The 16,677-nt window shown below is 34.2% G+C and overlaps 1 long non-coding RNA gene across 2 annotated transcripts in view; it reads right to left on the bottom strand.

Annotated features, from left to right (window-relative positions):
• LOC118014236 overlaps nt 1–16,458 on the bottom strand; it is an 87,108-nt gene extending 70,650 nt beyond the window's left edge. For both annotated transcript variants that reach the window (XR_004680230.1, XR_004680229.1), the window contains exon 1: nt 16,228–16,458. This is a non-coding gene — a long non-coding RNA (uncharacterized LOC118014236). The remainder of the gene's footprint in view (nt 1–16,227) is intronic.
• Between the last annotated feature and the right edge of the window lie 219 nt (nt 16,459–16,677).

Below are 16,677 nucleotides of genomic sequence, written 5' to 3'. Positions count from 1 at the left end.
GATTATAGTCAACTAATAATGACTTGACAACACTTTTTTATGCAGTATCGAAACCAGAGGTAATTATCTGACTAAAAATATTCCTTCAAGGGGCGCCTGGGTGGCTCAGTCGTTAAGCGTCTGCCTTCGGCTCAGGTCATGATCCCAGGTCGTGGGATCGAGCCCCACATCGGGCTTCCTGCTCCACAGGAAGGCTGTTTCTCCCTCTCCCACTCCCCCTGCTTGTGCTCCCTCTCTCGCTGTGTCTCTCTCCCTCTGTCAAATAAATAAATAAAATCTTAAAAAAACTCCTTCCAATTACATGAAATAAGAAATATTAATACAGATGTCTATTTTTTCTAAAAATGAATTGATACATTTGATTAATCCTTGAATTCCCGTTTTCAGATATTGTAGGAATCAAAGAATAGACTTCATCCCAAAATTATACAGTATATAATCCAATGTTTACTTTTATAATTCTGAGCTTCTATTTCCTCTGGTCTTTATTATGAGATCAATTATTTAAAAATTATTGAAATTAGGATAATTTTGAAAATGTAATTCCTTGAAATTTCTGCTTATTTTGGATTGTGCATACTTAGGAGATTGCTATCCTCAAATTTAAGAATTTTGTGATAAATTTTTCTACAACCATATAAAAAGAGAGTTGTCTTTTAACATCAGCCTGTATTTTGAATAAAAGTTAATTACTTTGAGTACTTTTATTTTATTTTGAATCAACTTGGTTATGAACACTTTGAGGATGGAGAATAAGTTTTTCTCCTGTTTTTGCTATCTTCCTACCTGTGTAGGCCAGTATTTAGAATAAACAAGAGTTCCATAAATAGGCATTGAATTAAAGTAGCATAGTGATCCAGTTTCTATCTTTTCCCTGTGACCAGAATCTATGTAATTTGGTGAGCATCTCTTTTGCTTTCTACTCTTCAGGGACACCATGTTAGTTTAACTTGACTCTTTGTGTATATGGTAACAAATTCATGGTAATACATGAATGTCTTATTGAATGATTTGAAAATCACTTATGAATATGAAGGTTTAAGAGAAAACTAGGTGCAAATTATGAACAAGTATTTAAATATAAAACTTTCTAATAAGGGTTTTTTAAATGATTTTTGCAATAACTATTCAGTAACATTTGAAAGACTGGTTAGAGTAGTTACTTTTCAGAGAAAAATAATGGAACTTCTTTAGGATGGTCAACATAGATTTAGAAGACAATTTCAAATTTACTGTAGAATTTGTCAGAATTCAGAGCAACGTTGCAGACAGGAAACTGCCAAACTAGCTTCAGTCCCTCATTATTATGCTTGACCTTTAACAAGTTTTACCACAGTAGGCTGAGATTGTACATAGGCACATAGATACATGTTTTAAACCAGTGAATACCTTCAAAGATATTTTCAAGTGAATGAAAAATACATATAGTAAGAATTCTTTCAGATGTAGTATATTTAAAAAATGTTCTACTGTTGTTTGTGGAATGAATGAGTTTCTGTAATGAGTTTCACTACCTGCCATGAAATCAAGAACTATTTTTTTTTTAGAAAGCTGAGAAGCAACAAGAAAATTTTCGGGCAATGACTGACATTTCTTCTCCAAGAGAGAAGTTGATTTGAGTCAGAGTTTCACATCTAGAAACATCCAGCTGAATAACACTTAAAAAATCACAAGAGAGAAAGTCTTGTGAGTCCAACCAAGCCTCCAACTAAACTAAATTTTAGTTGTTTATATAAATTTTAGAAAATGCCAGAAAAAAATTGAGAGGTGTGAGATTTTAGAATTTCTAAGTACATATTTTTATTTCTTGACAGACTCCATTAACCCTGATCCAAGATTGAGATTGTTTACAGATTTTCTTTTTAAAACCATGAGAACACGAACTATGTTGATGTCCAATATCTTCTCTGGAGCTAACATTCAGTCAGTAAACATTTTAGATTGATTATGAAATGGCCACATTGTAACAATTTGATAGCACTGTCTGTGGGTATAATCTTGTCCTTTCATGGGGATCATTGGTGGCTGCATTCATTCGGATGGAGGCCATTACAGGCTGACTTCTGTGCTACTGTAAATTGTCTTAAAGCTGAGTTCAGTGCAGTTACTAAAATGCTATGAGATTAATTTTTTAAATTTGCAACCAATACTAATATACACTTTTTTGCAGCATTACTGCTATTTAGATGGAATAGCAGAATATAATATGTTGATGAGGTAAAGGAGATAAAAACAGGAAACTGATGAGCCATAGGGAAATATGACTGAGAACAAATTGATTTCATAAAACAAATATAATTGGCGTGACAATAAAAGGTGTGTTATCCACACAGGTCAAACCCTATTATAGTGACTTTCAAGAGAACTCAGTATATAGAAATTTTAAATAAATAAGTAAAATAAATGGGCTTTTCTATGGTGCTTATATATGTTCTGTTTCAATCTTCCTTGTAATGGAACTCATTAGAGAGATTTGACCCGCACATCTAAGAACTGATTACCCATGATAATGTGAGATCGGGCAGGCATCCTTTCTAGAATTAATACCATCTTGCATTTATAAAATGCTTTATTACACTGACGTTCCCCCCCACACACACCTAATTATCCCATATTTTAGGACAATAATGGAGGAAAAGCCATGAAGAAAAGCAGTTAGGATGCACAGGTGAAGTGTCTGGTCTTTGGGTTCAAATGCTAGTCCACCATACAGGCATTGTGTCAGCTTGGATTTATTACTTAGCCACCCTCTTACTAAATTTCTTCATTTCCAAAAAAGGAATACTAATGGGACTTACATCATAGAAATTTTAATGAGAATTATATGTATTGTACATAGCACTATGATTTACTGGCAGTAAGCACTTAATAAAAATCCCTAGTATCATGGGATATATAGGGTATGTGTGAGACCGTTCACAAATGGGAAGCTGCATAACAAAGGGGTTAAGTGCTTCTGTAGGAGGTTTGATGCTTCTTATTAAAACAAATTGACTCAGCTTTATCTGTGGCAGGGCTTTTATCAAAACTAATGTTATTAAGCAAATGGAAATGTTGTGCTTTCATCTCTATGTTTTCTTTTATCCAGTCATTTCTAGAGACACCTGAGAAATGGAAAGAATTCTATCTTATCATGCTAGATAATTTACTCCATGAATTTGGATTACTCACTTCTCTTTTCAGGGCTCAGTTTCTTTGTCTACGAGTAACCTCTAAGGCCCTTTTCTGAGTGAAAATAATATTATTCCACAAACTAGATCATCAAACTCTTGAACTCTGAAGTTTGACTCTAATAGATAAGTTTCCTAAATTAAAAGAAAAGAAATCCACATTTTGAACATGAAAAATGTTACATTTCATTTTATGCATATTATTTAGGCACTGGTATTTCCTAACTCACGACTTCCTCTGGTTTGGCATCCCATTTCAAAAAAAGTTATAATGGAAATTCAGATGCATAAATTCAACTTAGCATTGACAGAAATTATGGAATTAAAGTTTTCCCTACCAAGTTCAAATGTGACCATTAATAATGTATTGTGTGTTCCTGTGTGCACATGGTATAATGTATCACAGCTTTACAGAATGACAGACAAAATTCAAATCTGATATAGGTAAATATTTCTGAAAGTCTACATGATTTTCATTAAATAATTCACATTTCCAGTTAACAAACTACTTTCTAGACTTAATAGGATACTTTTATTTTTCTCTTTCATTTTCCCTTTCTAAAGATTAGGCTTATATGATTTGAATAAAGTGACTTTTTTTAAAAAAGAGGGATAAAGAAATTCATAGACATTTCTACAATTTCATATTATAGATAATTTTATAATACTTAATTTTTGTATGCTGTGAATATCTATAAAGGCAATTTAATTTGGATGTATTCTGTGTTTCCACCATATTCTAGAGGCAGAGATAATTTTGGTAGACAAACAGGCATAAGAAATCAGTTTCTAATTGTCTGATTTATGACATACTCTGAATAGTTGTTAAATTGTTGATCATAATTTCCTGAAAGGATAAATTAAATCTCTTATATAGACTTTCGTAGAAAAAAAATCTCAGTATAGTTATAACTCTTCATATTTCAAGTGTATTTTTATAATTCACTTTACATTTATTATTTAACTCACTTGACATGATATTTTCCTCCATGGATTCCCATCACTCATGCTGCACTCCCGATTTTTGGACTTTTAGTATGAGCCCTGCTTCTGACATCTGAAAGTGAAAATTCAACTCCTTGCATTTATTCCCTGTGGAAGTTGTATCTACATATACCATATATATAAACTAGTTTAAACCTAAAGCATAGCCTGAATTAGCAAGAGAATTTATAACTTTCCTAAGTTGCTCATAAACAAGAGATCTGAGTAAATTTGCATTGCTAAAATTCAGGGTAAAAATGTTGTTAAGAGTTCCTCAACAGTGTTCCAATGATCAACTTCCCAATAATAAAAATAGGGGTAGTGCTAACTTGAAATACAATTTTGGTAATACCTTGAAGATGTCTATTTTGTAACTCTTAGTATTACTGCCCAGATCAGCATCTGGGAAACTCCCACAGTCATATCATATGATTGCAATAATAACAGTTAAGATCTAGTGAATCCCTTCTTTTGTTGCACAACCCAGTGGTTCCAGATTATTACAGAGTTTGCAAAGAATATCCTACACACACACACACACACACACACACACAATCTTTATGAAGAAGTGACCATGTTGTTTCCTGATCTGACTTGGTTCATCAGTAAAATACATTTTCTGAATTATCTAAGTTCTCCTTAAACTATATGGTTTTACATATGCTATTTCATGCAGGAAATCAGCAGATTCAGATGAAGAATATCCTTTGGAAGGCACAAATAGGAATCAAAGTTTATAGACAAAGGGATTTAACAAGTGAAAATTAGACATTTAAAAGGAATCGTTTTGAAAAAGTTTATATATGACTAGATTTCCAATAGGCTGGACCGCTTGGCATGTGTAACATATTGAGATTATTTTGAAAGCACAGAATTCATTAATCTGTTAATAGTCTCAATTTCAGCTGATCATGCAGAGGTATGTCCTGGGACCTTGGAGATCCAATAGCCCTAATTCCCTAAACTACTGACAGGGAAACTGAGGTCCCCAAAGAGTCACACAGTTACTTATTAACATATCTTCTCACTCCTTACCCAGTGTTCTTATTTGCTGTGTGACTATAATGAGAAACAGACATAAAAATACTGAGAGATGTTAATAAATTGACCAGAGTTTTGGAGAAAGAAGAATAAAAAAAAAAACCCAATGAGTGACACTGACTATGAAATTATCTGAAGGGAAAGGATATTGGTAGCTTAAAGGCTAAGGAAGATGATAGGTGGCTGGGAGAAAGAAAAGAAAGAAAAAGTGAAAAAGTTCCATAAATGTGTTTGCAGTTCTTTTGGCCTTGTTATAAGAGAAGAGCCTTTAAAGACCAGTTTTCCATACTCTTGAATTTGTTTTATAGTAAAAAGGTGATATCTTTCAATAAATGATTTGGTATACAAAAATTATAGAAGAGATAAATTTTAAATATGTTGTATAGCAATTTATTCTTTTAAGAAATGGTACAGTCAAAATCATTGTATTATTATTATTACTACTACTACTACTACTATTATTATTATTATTTACACCTAGCCTAAAAGATCAGGGTCACATTTATTGAGGGCTACAACATACTCTGGTTTGAACCTGAAAAAAAGATGGGAGTCTTGCATACTTATCTATTATCATCTTTAAACTATGTCAGCCTACATATTGCCTGGAGTAAATATTTACTAGTGGTTACTATTGTCCAGTCTTGAAATAACACATGTAGTTCATAAATGAAAGTTGAAAATACAGTTTTGTTGGAGAGCGAGCTCAAGTATCTGACCTAGGTATTTTAGATGCATCTTTTCTGAGGCATTAAGATGTTGACTTAAGTTTTAAATTGACTTTAGGTATCTCTTGATAGATTGCTACCTAAATAATTAGTAAGGGATTTATAGGGAAAGATAAATTTAAACTCACCTTCAGGTAATTCTAAAATTTTCTCTCTGAAGATTATGTAAAGGTTCTGATGCAGATTTCCACTCTGATGCCCTCACAGAGGGGTACATAGCATTAAGAGGTCTATATGGCAATGAATTACCACATAGCTCATGTAAATCCATAGCAATATTGTGCTCAAATAAGGATCTCGGTTTCAATACATTTTTTCAGAAATGCATGTGCTCCTCTTTAAAGGGAAATCTGACTCCACATGAAGAGGCAAAAAACAATCCTAAAGTCAATGCTCATTTCTTTAACTATGACATTGCTGACATTTTCTTATCAAATCAAACCAAACATAACTCTGTGGCTCCTTAGAATATTTTAAAATAAGCATCTGTATGAGATACTATGAGTGTAAAAATATGAAAACTAATATCCATGAAGCTACCTATAATACCTGCTCCTTTATAAAAACAATAAAATGAGGGCAATGGAGATCATGTTAAAGTATAAAGCTTTAATCATATTACCAATCTCTTATGTAACGTGAAAACAGTAAAATGTAAAAGGCTCAATTCTAAAGAATTTGAATAAAAGGGAGACAGGAGACATTTTCTCAATTTCTGCAACCAAGGGAGTTAGTGGAGGTAGAGCAAAGAAATCTTTTAACTTAAATCTTTATATTAAATCATCATTTTTTTAAACTAGAAATGAATAAATACGGTTTCCAGTGAATATGTTCACTTGTAAAATTTTCAATAATTTTAAGGTAAATTAAGAAGCAGCGAATATAAGAACTTCATATTTGATATTTTGTTCATTTTTTGTCTGTGATATGTAACTTGGTGATTAAAAATGAAGATATGAAAGATGATCTAGCAAGTAAAAGGTATTGATTACTCCTAAAGCCAAAGGGACATCAGGAAATAGAAAGGGGATTGGAGTCTTCAACCGGTTTATGGTTAATTTTTTAATGGCTTGGAGTAAATGAAGAAAAATACTAAAAATTGTTAATCTTGGTGGTAGAAACATGAAAATATATTTACATTGCTTATACCTTTTGTGCAGTTTGAAATATTTCTAAATTAAAAACGATTTTTCCTACTTTCTGTATTCTAGCTTACAAAGACAAGTTTATATATGACTTATTTTGTGAAATTTTAAAACCTTTGTTTTCCTCATAAGTTAGAGATTTCCTTTTCTTCAAAGTTCAAAACTATATATTTAAAATGAGTAATGATGTAGGGGCGCCTGGGTGGCTCAGTTGGTTAAGCGACTGCCTTCGGCTCAGGTCATGATCCTGGAGTCCCGGGATCGAGTCCCACATCGGGCTCCCTGCTCGGCAGGGAGTCTGCTTCTCCCTCTGACCCTCCCCCCTCTCATGCTCTCTGTCTCTCATTCTCTCTGTCTCAAATAAATAAATAAAATCTTTAAAAAAAAATGAGTAATGATGTAATTTAGAGAACTGTCAATCAAAACTTTCAGCAGAAAGATAAAATTTTAAAGCTTTTAATGTATTCTATACCCAATAGCTTTATTATCCCCTTTTATGTTTATATAATTAATTTTGAGTCATTTTATATGCTTTATGGATATTATCTAACATTTCAGAGGCAAAAACATGGCTATTTTATTCAAAATATCAATTAATGCACATGTATAAATGGTTTTCTCTTAGAGTTATCAAACACTATGTAAATACAGAAATATACTTTATAAAATTGTTGAAGTAAACAAGTTTGACTATATTCCAGGATCAAATACTAGGGCATTTTGTGCTTTCTTCTCTTAGTGAATGCAATTTTTAGAAGTAAAATTAATCCTCTAGAAAACAAAAACAAAACCTAGAACATAAGAGTTTCAGGTATTACTAAGAGTGTGTATGTAAGAATTTAAACAAAATAATTATAGAGGATTTTCTCTGTTAATTTCAAGGATAATTTGTTTAGACAGAAATCACTACCTTAAATATTCTTACAAAAATTCATCATAATGTACCAAACTGGTTTTAATGTAAGCTGCAATGGAATCACGAATTTAGTTGTATCTTGAAGAACACCTGTAGTCACTGTGTATTAATTATAAAAGAAAGTGGATGTAAGTTTACAGATCTTCTTGAAGAACACCTATAGTCGCCGTGTATTAATTATAAAAGAAAGTGGATGTAAGTTTACAGATCTTCTTAACCTTTCTCTCCCTCTTTTTTTTTAATGCAGCATCATAACTACTGGATTGCTTTTTATGCTAAGCACACTCTGTTCATTCACAATTTGAAGCTTGTACATAGTGTCCAATAATGCTAAAGCACTTGCAAAAATGTTGCACCTGGAACAGGGAGGAGTGAGGAGAGCAAAGGTCAAATCCAGGCCTTAATAAGCATTGACTAAACAGACTTTAGACTCAGTGAAAAGTCCAGACGACCCCTGCAGCGTCATCTTACAGCTCTGATTTTCTTCTTTTCAAGATGTAGTATAATCCATAAATACAACCAAATCACTAGCAGCTTAGGCTTTGGTTTGGTTTTTATCTTCCAGGGTTTTTTTTTCCCCCCTCTTCACAGAGATTTGAAAAATTAACCCTTTTCTGTCCTCAGACTAACCAAAGAATGAATTTCTTCCTGGTCACTGTTGTCAGCTTAAATCTTTCTGTCCATTCAGCTTTCAGGGCTGGGGTGGGGCGGGGGGGTTGGGGGGAGACTCTCTGAAGTGCTTACGACAACCAGAGCAGTGGCCGAGTGTTTCATTTTCTCCCCTTAAATGTTGATGGATATCCCAGAGATGGCTAATAGCAACAAGGTGATCAGACGACTCTACAAATCAGTGAAATATGTCTTTTTCATGAATGTTTCTAAGCAATAAACATAATACTTAAAATCTTAAATGGAATTTTGGTTTAGTTCTGGTTTTCCATCACACAGAGGTTACATTTCCATACAGATTTCTAGATAATCCACATGGATGATAAAAATAGAACCAACTAGAATCAACTTTTTGACTATTTGCCTCACTTTGGATTCCCTGGTACAGTTCCCACTCATATTCTTATGGACATAATCTCTTTTCATACCACATTTGCTTAAGGAAAGGTTAGGCCCTTTAAGTTAAAACAGCAAATTTCCCTGTAGGAAACATACCAAATCAAGTATGAACTGCAGGAATGAAGAGTCCACCTCAAGTGCATTACTTGAGAGAAAACTTCCACTCCAAAGTGGGTAGAGTCCACGTGCTGGAAGTGAGAGCTGTCCAATCACATTCAGTGTAATCCCATTATTCTGTTTACGACACTGCAGATTTTCAGAATGCCAAAGACATCTGCATCTGCCCCTACATTTATTCGTTTGATGTCACATATACCCTGTTTGCCCCACTTCCTTCACAGTTTAAAAATATAAAATTTAAAAAAAATTCAGCTCTGAGTGTGAACCGTAGCTGCATAATTAAGGGTGAAGCAAAGTCTTACCTAAGCAGGAATGGCTGAGAACATAGCAAACTGGGTTGAGAAGCCTCAAATGTTCAGATGTGTGCTCTAGTCTGGGGAAAGATTCTTTAGAAGGAACGTGAAAACAGATACAAATGGTGTCCCTGGAGACTTAAAGGGGGCCTGGGTTTCTCGAGGATCTCTCTCTCTGACTGATGATCACAGTCTTACAGACCAGGAAAGGGGATATAGTGAGGGGCAGACATTTTACACAGCTGCAAAGCTCCCAAAACTGATCACAATTTCTCCTGTGTTGTTCATCTAAAGAATTAGGATATACAGGAAAACAGACTAGCAAATCTCAACCATGATCCCATATAAATAAAAATACTAAAATTCATTTAGTATTTGTGATTATCTGTGATCCTACAGAATCAAGATCCGTCTATTTTTCAGAATAACATGGAAGAAGAGAAAGGGGAGTAACTCAGGGCTCCTACATAAACGGCTGGATTCACTGTCAATTAGAATTTGTTCTTTTAAAAGTAAAACTTAGCTAAAAATTGTATAATTTTTAGACTTTGTATTATGCTTAGGTTTTCTGTTTATATTTTGATGTCTCAAGTTTCTAAATATATGTTATGCATTTAGGGTAACAGAATAAAAATGGGCTAAATCATTGTCATATAGATTTATTTCTAATGGATTTTTTAAATTCATGAATCAGGAGGAAAATGATCAAATATGAGACATCGTAATTGATGCATCTACTTAATGATGTAATGAGAGTTTAAATATTTTGGTAATACAAATTGACTTTTTACAAGGTTCATAAAGAACTGACTTTATATGTTGGTAGTTAGAACATGCCTTAATAGGTGTGAATCCCATGGGCAATGGCATTTCAGTTGTTGTGTAATTTTGATGCAAAGAAATCCTAAATGCAAAGAAATCCTAATTGATCTGATCAGTCATAAGATGCATTTTTCAAACAATTGCACTAGGGTGCCTTTGATGAGGCATCCCACTTTTGACAACTAGCAAATATGCTTGAGGTAAAAGGTTACCTGCAGAAGAATGAGCAAAGAATTCCAAATCAGAGACCGTGTTACTGTGAGGCCAATATTTTTCAATGACACTGAGGTTTAATTCAGAGTTTTTCTAATCTCTATTATACATTTTAAAAATACGCACCTTTGGTACATGTTTCTATCTTTATTAGTCAAAATAATGTCAGGATCAGAAGGATAACTTGTTTTCATCTAACACTTTTACCATTTGAAAATTAAATTTTTAAAAAGAGAACATATTTGACTCTTTGAAGTAATAAACTATGAAGAAAATTATTTGAGTCAAGAACTTGTCCAGAAGAAACAAAACCTGAAAACTCACATGGCCACTTTCACAGCATATATGATTTGCTAAGTGAGCCACTGACTATACAGATCATCTTCACTGCTTGCTCTTTTAGTAATCCAAGTCCAAATGAAATCTCCGGAATTTTTTTTCTTTTTTATTTAATGACTACACACATAATGGACCAAGAATTTTATGTAGTGGATATTTTCAAGGTAAATTTAGAAGTATATGTATGTTCCAATAATGATTTGTTCAAAATAAATTGAGTATCATCATTCTTTCTTCTTAACTCAATCATTATGCCAGTACTTTAATGCTTTTTTAAACCAATCACTTGCTTACCAGCTAGTTGAGAGACTAGGAAGGTGCGTGATAACTTTTTTTGGATTACTTATGATGAAATGGCAGAAACAGCCAACTCACATAATTTGCATTGAGGATTAATCTCACGGCTATATTAATTTTAATAAAAATTAAATGTTTTCAATTAGTTTAGATTGGCTAGTAAGGGAAAAACACAAAGACAAAACTGAGGCAGTGAGCCTTACAATGCCTCCACTGATTTCTCCACTGGCCCTTCCTCTGCACATGGTCAATTAGAATTGAAAATCCTGTGCTGATTTCATTCGCTGGAATTTTTAAGCAGGTCAGGAAGAAAGATGTTATTGAAAGGAAAAGTCTCATCTAAATAAGAAAGGAGCACGTGGCCATCTGGTCTTAGCTATACATATAAAAAGTTATTTCAGCTGAACTGCAGGCTTGATGTTTAAAAAGATGTGCCAAGAAATCAACCCCAAATCTGTTTACGGTAAAATATCCCAAATGTTTCTTTTTCAACCTCTAAATATGCAATACACAGTTCATTTCCTATCTGTGATTCATGAGCCCATTTGACCCCAGCGCCTCACTGAGCTTGACTGAGTTTCAGGCAGTGGAACATTCAATCACTCTTAGAACACTACACCTTAATGGGATATCAACAGGACCGTGGGTCTTTTGAAAATTGTGAAAATAACTTGGATAGTTTTCACTCAAATTAATTTTGAGTGCTGTCTGCATGTAGGCTAGAAAGAATAAAATCTGAGGCATGAGGCAACCAAACCAATTTTCTTTCTTTTCTCATTGTGACTTGAGGTTCCTGTGCATTCTCTGTGCAGTGCTCGGGCATCTACTCAAAATAATTTCAGGTCTCAAGCCTAAAGGCAAGTTTCTTAAAAAAACACAATCTGTTCTTTCATAAAGAGAAATTATGAGCATGAGTCTACTTTTAGAAATCATCTTCATAATGTTAAAAAACAAAGTTTTTCTAAAAAATAACATTTTATACTGTTTGCCACATTAAAGTCATATCTTTTGATACGATTGAAATATGTTTTGTTTTGAGACATTTGCAATTACATCAATACATTAATTTAGACATTATCTGAGTACGTCCCCCTGCTAGCATAGACCTAGCTATGTTGACCTCCCCATCTAAATTTCATTGTATTAAAATATGTTAATATTCTAACTCAAGATCATTAAAAAAAAAAAAAAAAACTCTGGCTATAATAAAATACCAACAATTATTTTTGGTCATAAAACTACGTTCAAATATATTCTATATATAGCCAATCTATACACATGTTCAAGAACACATGATTATAATATCAACATATATGCTAAGGAAGAGTGTAGGTTTTCACTAAAGTCTTCAGATAAATAATTGAATTAAGGATATTATAATATATGAAACAAGAATCTTGACATATCTCTGACATAAGATATCAGTTGTCTTGTGTTTTTTTGTTTTTGTATATTTACTATGTTTGTTCTCCCATTTCAAATAAATCATTACTATTGTGTAAGAAGAATAAACTGTACTATAGTAAATTGTTCTTTCTCCTTTATGCTCTGAAAAACCATTTGTTCTGAATTGGCGTTACGTAGTTCAACTATTTCAATCAAGTCCATTATCTTCTTTTCTTTGAAAGATGCCTTTTTAGTAACCTGTATCCCCAGTGGGCAATGTCATGTTCTGTTTTTAGAAAGTAGGTGAAATTTAAATCCAACTACTTGTTCATTTTTTATGTTTGACAAAACAATTATATAATTCATCCTTAGGCAAGAACTCCACTATAGGCTGGAAGAACTATTTATGTAAAAATTATGGAGTCAAGCCCAAAAATTTCTCAAAAAAGTTATTTATTAGTTCACACTGGAGTCTTACCCCACAGAATGTCACCTAACTTGTGTAGCTTGTTTTTTCTAAGTACAAAATGTGTCTGTTCTTTGAGCTATATACTTTTCTCAACAGAAGTAACATGAAAGCAAAAAAGAACAAAACACTTTTTCTCTTGTTTTAAATCACACAATACCTCAGCAAAATTAATTTCATTAATTTGTATGTTGGTGTATAAATCGTGCTGGTCATATACGCATGTCTTGCAAATCCTTTCAAAATTAATCCTTTTCTAAGTATGCAAGAAAGAAGTATTCAGAGCAAATTCCAAAATTCAAAAAAATACTGTATCAAATACTTGGTATATAGGAACTGGTTAGGTATACCCGGTCGTTCTATATTAATGAAGATTAACTTAAATTACATATCAAAACTTAGTAATTAAGAGACATTATGTATGCACAGTTGTTCTATATTTATGTCTCAGATATGGCAATATGTTTCCATAAAATTATTAAACTTTGTTCTATTTGAGTTAAGTAAAATAAAATAGTACACTTAAATACACACATTATTAAAAATCTAGACAATTTGTTTGGTATATAACTGTTTAGTGTAAGACCCATAAAATAAACTTGAAAATAAATACAAACACTGCACCAGCCCACAAAATTTTAACCCAATTATCCTCTAACCCAGAGCCCATGAAATGAGCATTACTTTTAAATCACTGGTATATATTCTTTCTTTAACCAATAAGTTAAGAGTGAAATGATTTAATGTTTGCAAAAATTTAAATGACAAATAAGAATCACTAAGTCATAACACCTATCAGTATTGTAGCATTTTTATCCAAGTGATTGCAAAATGTTCACCATTTCTACACCCTGTTCATAGCATTGAAATTCAGCCACCTCTAAAATGTTCAACCAGCATATTAGTAAGGCTTCCTAGAACCAGAAAACTCTGCCTGACTACAGATACCTTGATAAACATGCCCATACTGCCCCATAAACACATCTTCAAGAAAGAGATAGCTACGAATAAAATAGTCCTTTCCTGTGGGTGTTGGTTAACCCCACAAACATGTGAACTTCCTATGGGCACACACCCAACAGACATTGGCGATTAGGTGATTGAAAATGTTGCCCACAAAGGCGAAATTTTATATGTGATGACATCATCAGCAAACCAGGGTTCCTCTGTGATATAATGATATAATTGCCTGGCTGAATGTGTCTCTTGAGTGTGTGTGTGTGTGTGTGTGTGTGAGAGAGAGAGAGAGAGAGAGAGAGAAAGACGGTTAAAGAACAGCATCATCAGAAATGCTATAACCTTCTGCAAGGTTTGCAAGAATCTTTCCACAGACCTTTGACTTTTTCCAGATTTAATACAGCTTAAGTTCATTCAAAAATGCATTTCCCACACGAGTAAACTGTGTTTTGTTTGGTTAGCACACTGTTAATCCTAAAATATACCCCTGATGGGTCTGTCGAGATTTCTATACCAATGAGGCATGTGTATCTGTATAATATGATGCAGGAGTTGCAGGGTCCCTTGAGACCTGCATTGGAACGGATAAGACGTCTTGGTTTTAAAGGTAATGAAAGGGTTAAAAATTGAGGCTGTCTGGGGTAAAAGAAAGGGGATATTGTTGTCTTTAATCTTTCCGCAGTATGTGTAAGACTTCCATCCCGGATCTGCACATAGCAGTGGAATAGGCTCGGCATGCATTGCGTGCAAGCTCCTTGATTGTAGAGGGGGGAAAAAAACCTGGCTGGAGTCCAGACAGGCTGGAGCTCTGTTGATCATTATGTCTAGCCTTCAGGTGTCTCAGCACACAGTGGGCGGCGGTGGGGGAGGTGTAGATAACATGAGAGCAGACAAAGAAAAAAAAAATGGTGTATTTTAAAAAGATTATGTGAAAATTTGTGTCCAAGTCCTCTTTAAAAAATGAATCCTACCGTCTTGGACTTTTATAATTAGAACACAAGCTCTGCTCTGGCAGATCTCTTTAAGCCATAATTAGTTATGTCTGGAGCCTTTGAATAATTCCTTTCAATAATTGATGGAGTTGATACTCTCTTTTAAAAATAAGGAGGGCAATGTTTTCTTACAAACTCTCTTTTTGTTGGAGGTTTTGTCGTTCAAAATCTTCATCAGTCACAATCACATCGATTTGATGTGCCTTTTAATTTCTTATGAGACTTAGCTTACAACTTTTTAAGAATTTGGATGATTCTAGAAGTAAAGGCATAACGCATTGCTAGATTACCCTAGCTCAATGTAAAAAGAAAGCAATAATACAGGATCATTCTTCCCCCATTTGTTTCCAATTATTTTATAAATAATAAAAAAAAAACTGGTTTGTATGTCGCTTCTGTTTGAAACTCCATCAAAAAACCTTACCAAGCATGTAAGTTAGATGCTAAGTGCATCTTTTGCCTTCTAGTAAGAAGAAATCCCAAATTCTTTTATTCTTCAAGCATTCTATAAAGAAGCTTCCGCATGCTTCCTCCCCACCCCCACATCCTCACTCCACCCTATTAGGAATTTCAAAAAAAAAAAAAAAAAAAATCTTTATACATGGAAGGCTGGATCCTGACACAGAAAGCTGTCTTTTCCTTCTATCTTTACACTGACCACTTTACCCAGTCACCTTTCACTTCTGCCGGGACTTTATTTCCCATTTTGTGGACGAAAACACCGAAACCAGCTTGGTCTCTCTCATTACTATGAAATGAAAAGTGGTGGTTAGAAAATAAATAAAAAGAAAGCTCTGGCTTGAAGCCATTGTTCAGAATTTAAGAGCTATTTGCCCCCAAGTGTCTTAGCAGTCTTTCATTGCTAATTATAATAACTGTCAGATGTCTGGAAAGTCTGTGGTATCCTTGTCAGTGGAGTCAGCAAAGTTTGCCTTTTATTTTTCTTGGGGACAGATCAGATCTGATTAGACGTAAAGAACGAGAAGAAGTGAACTAAGTACATATGTGTGTGCCTTCATTTTTTCTTAGGAACAAAGCAGCATACAGGAGCAAGGTTCCGGGGTGCAGCCCTCCTGCAGCTACTCTTTGGAATGCCTGACCCTTATTTTTAATTCTTTAGCCTTAACATAACAAAGCATGCAACAATTGTCCTCCCGAAACATCTCCCTGCCTGCCGAATACCTTTCCGGACACATACAAAAGAGTGCCCTAAAAATCCTCACATCTTTGATGCTTATGACATAAAACTATTTTCATCAGTACGCTTGACGGAAAGAAATGTATACTTACAATTTCAAAATGGTTATTGGTGCTCGTTCCTTGTCCCCGGAGGCAGAGCAGGCTTTTGCCAGACTGTCCCTGGCACAGGTGCAGGATCCCCCGTTTTCCCGAAGGAGGGAGGCAGGAAAGCGCTTCCTAAAGTCACTCGGAACTCAGCCACTTGTGCCCGGGCATCCCTTGCTCCTGTAAAAGCTGTACTATCTGCAGTTCTGAATTGAACCAAATTACAGCCCATGTGAAAGACAGGGGCAGCGAGTCATGTGGGAGACACACAGCCATCCTATTGGCCACCGGGACACAGCTTAGGCATTCTGCCTTTTCCACCATTGGTGAATAGTTGAAACTGAAAGCATCCAGATCCTCCTCTTGAGCTTAGTTGTCCTTTATGTGTGGAAGAATGACTGTAGGATTTTACAGTGACAGAATTAGTTAAGAAAGGGACTGAAGTCATCCTTCACA

The sequence above is a fragment of the Mirounga leonina genome, unplaced genomic scaffold (assembly GCF_011800145.1).
Source record: "Mirounga leonina isolate KUSES-001 unplaced genomic scaffold, KU_Mleo_1.0 Mir_154, whole genome shotgun sequence".
Taxonomy (NCBI): domain Eukaryota; kingdom Metazoa; phylum Chordata; class Mammalia; order Carnivora; family Phocidae; genus Mirounga; species Mirounga leonina.
This window is presented reverse-complemented; position numbering and strand designations above follow the sequence as displayed.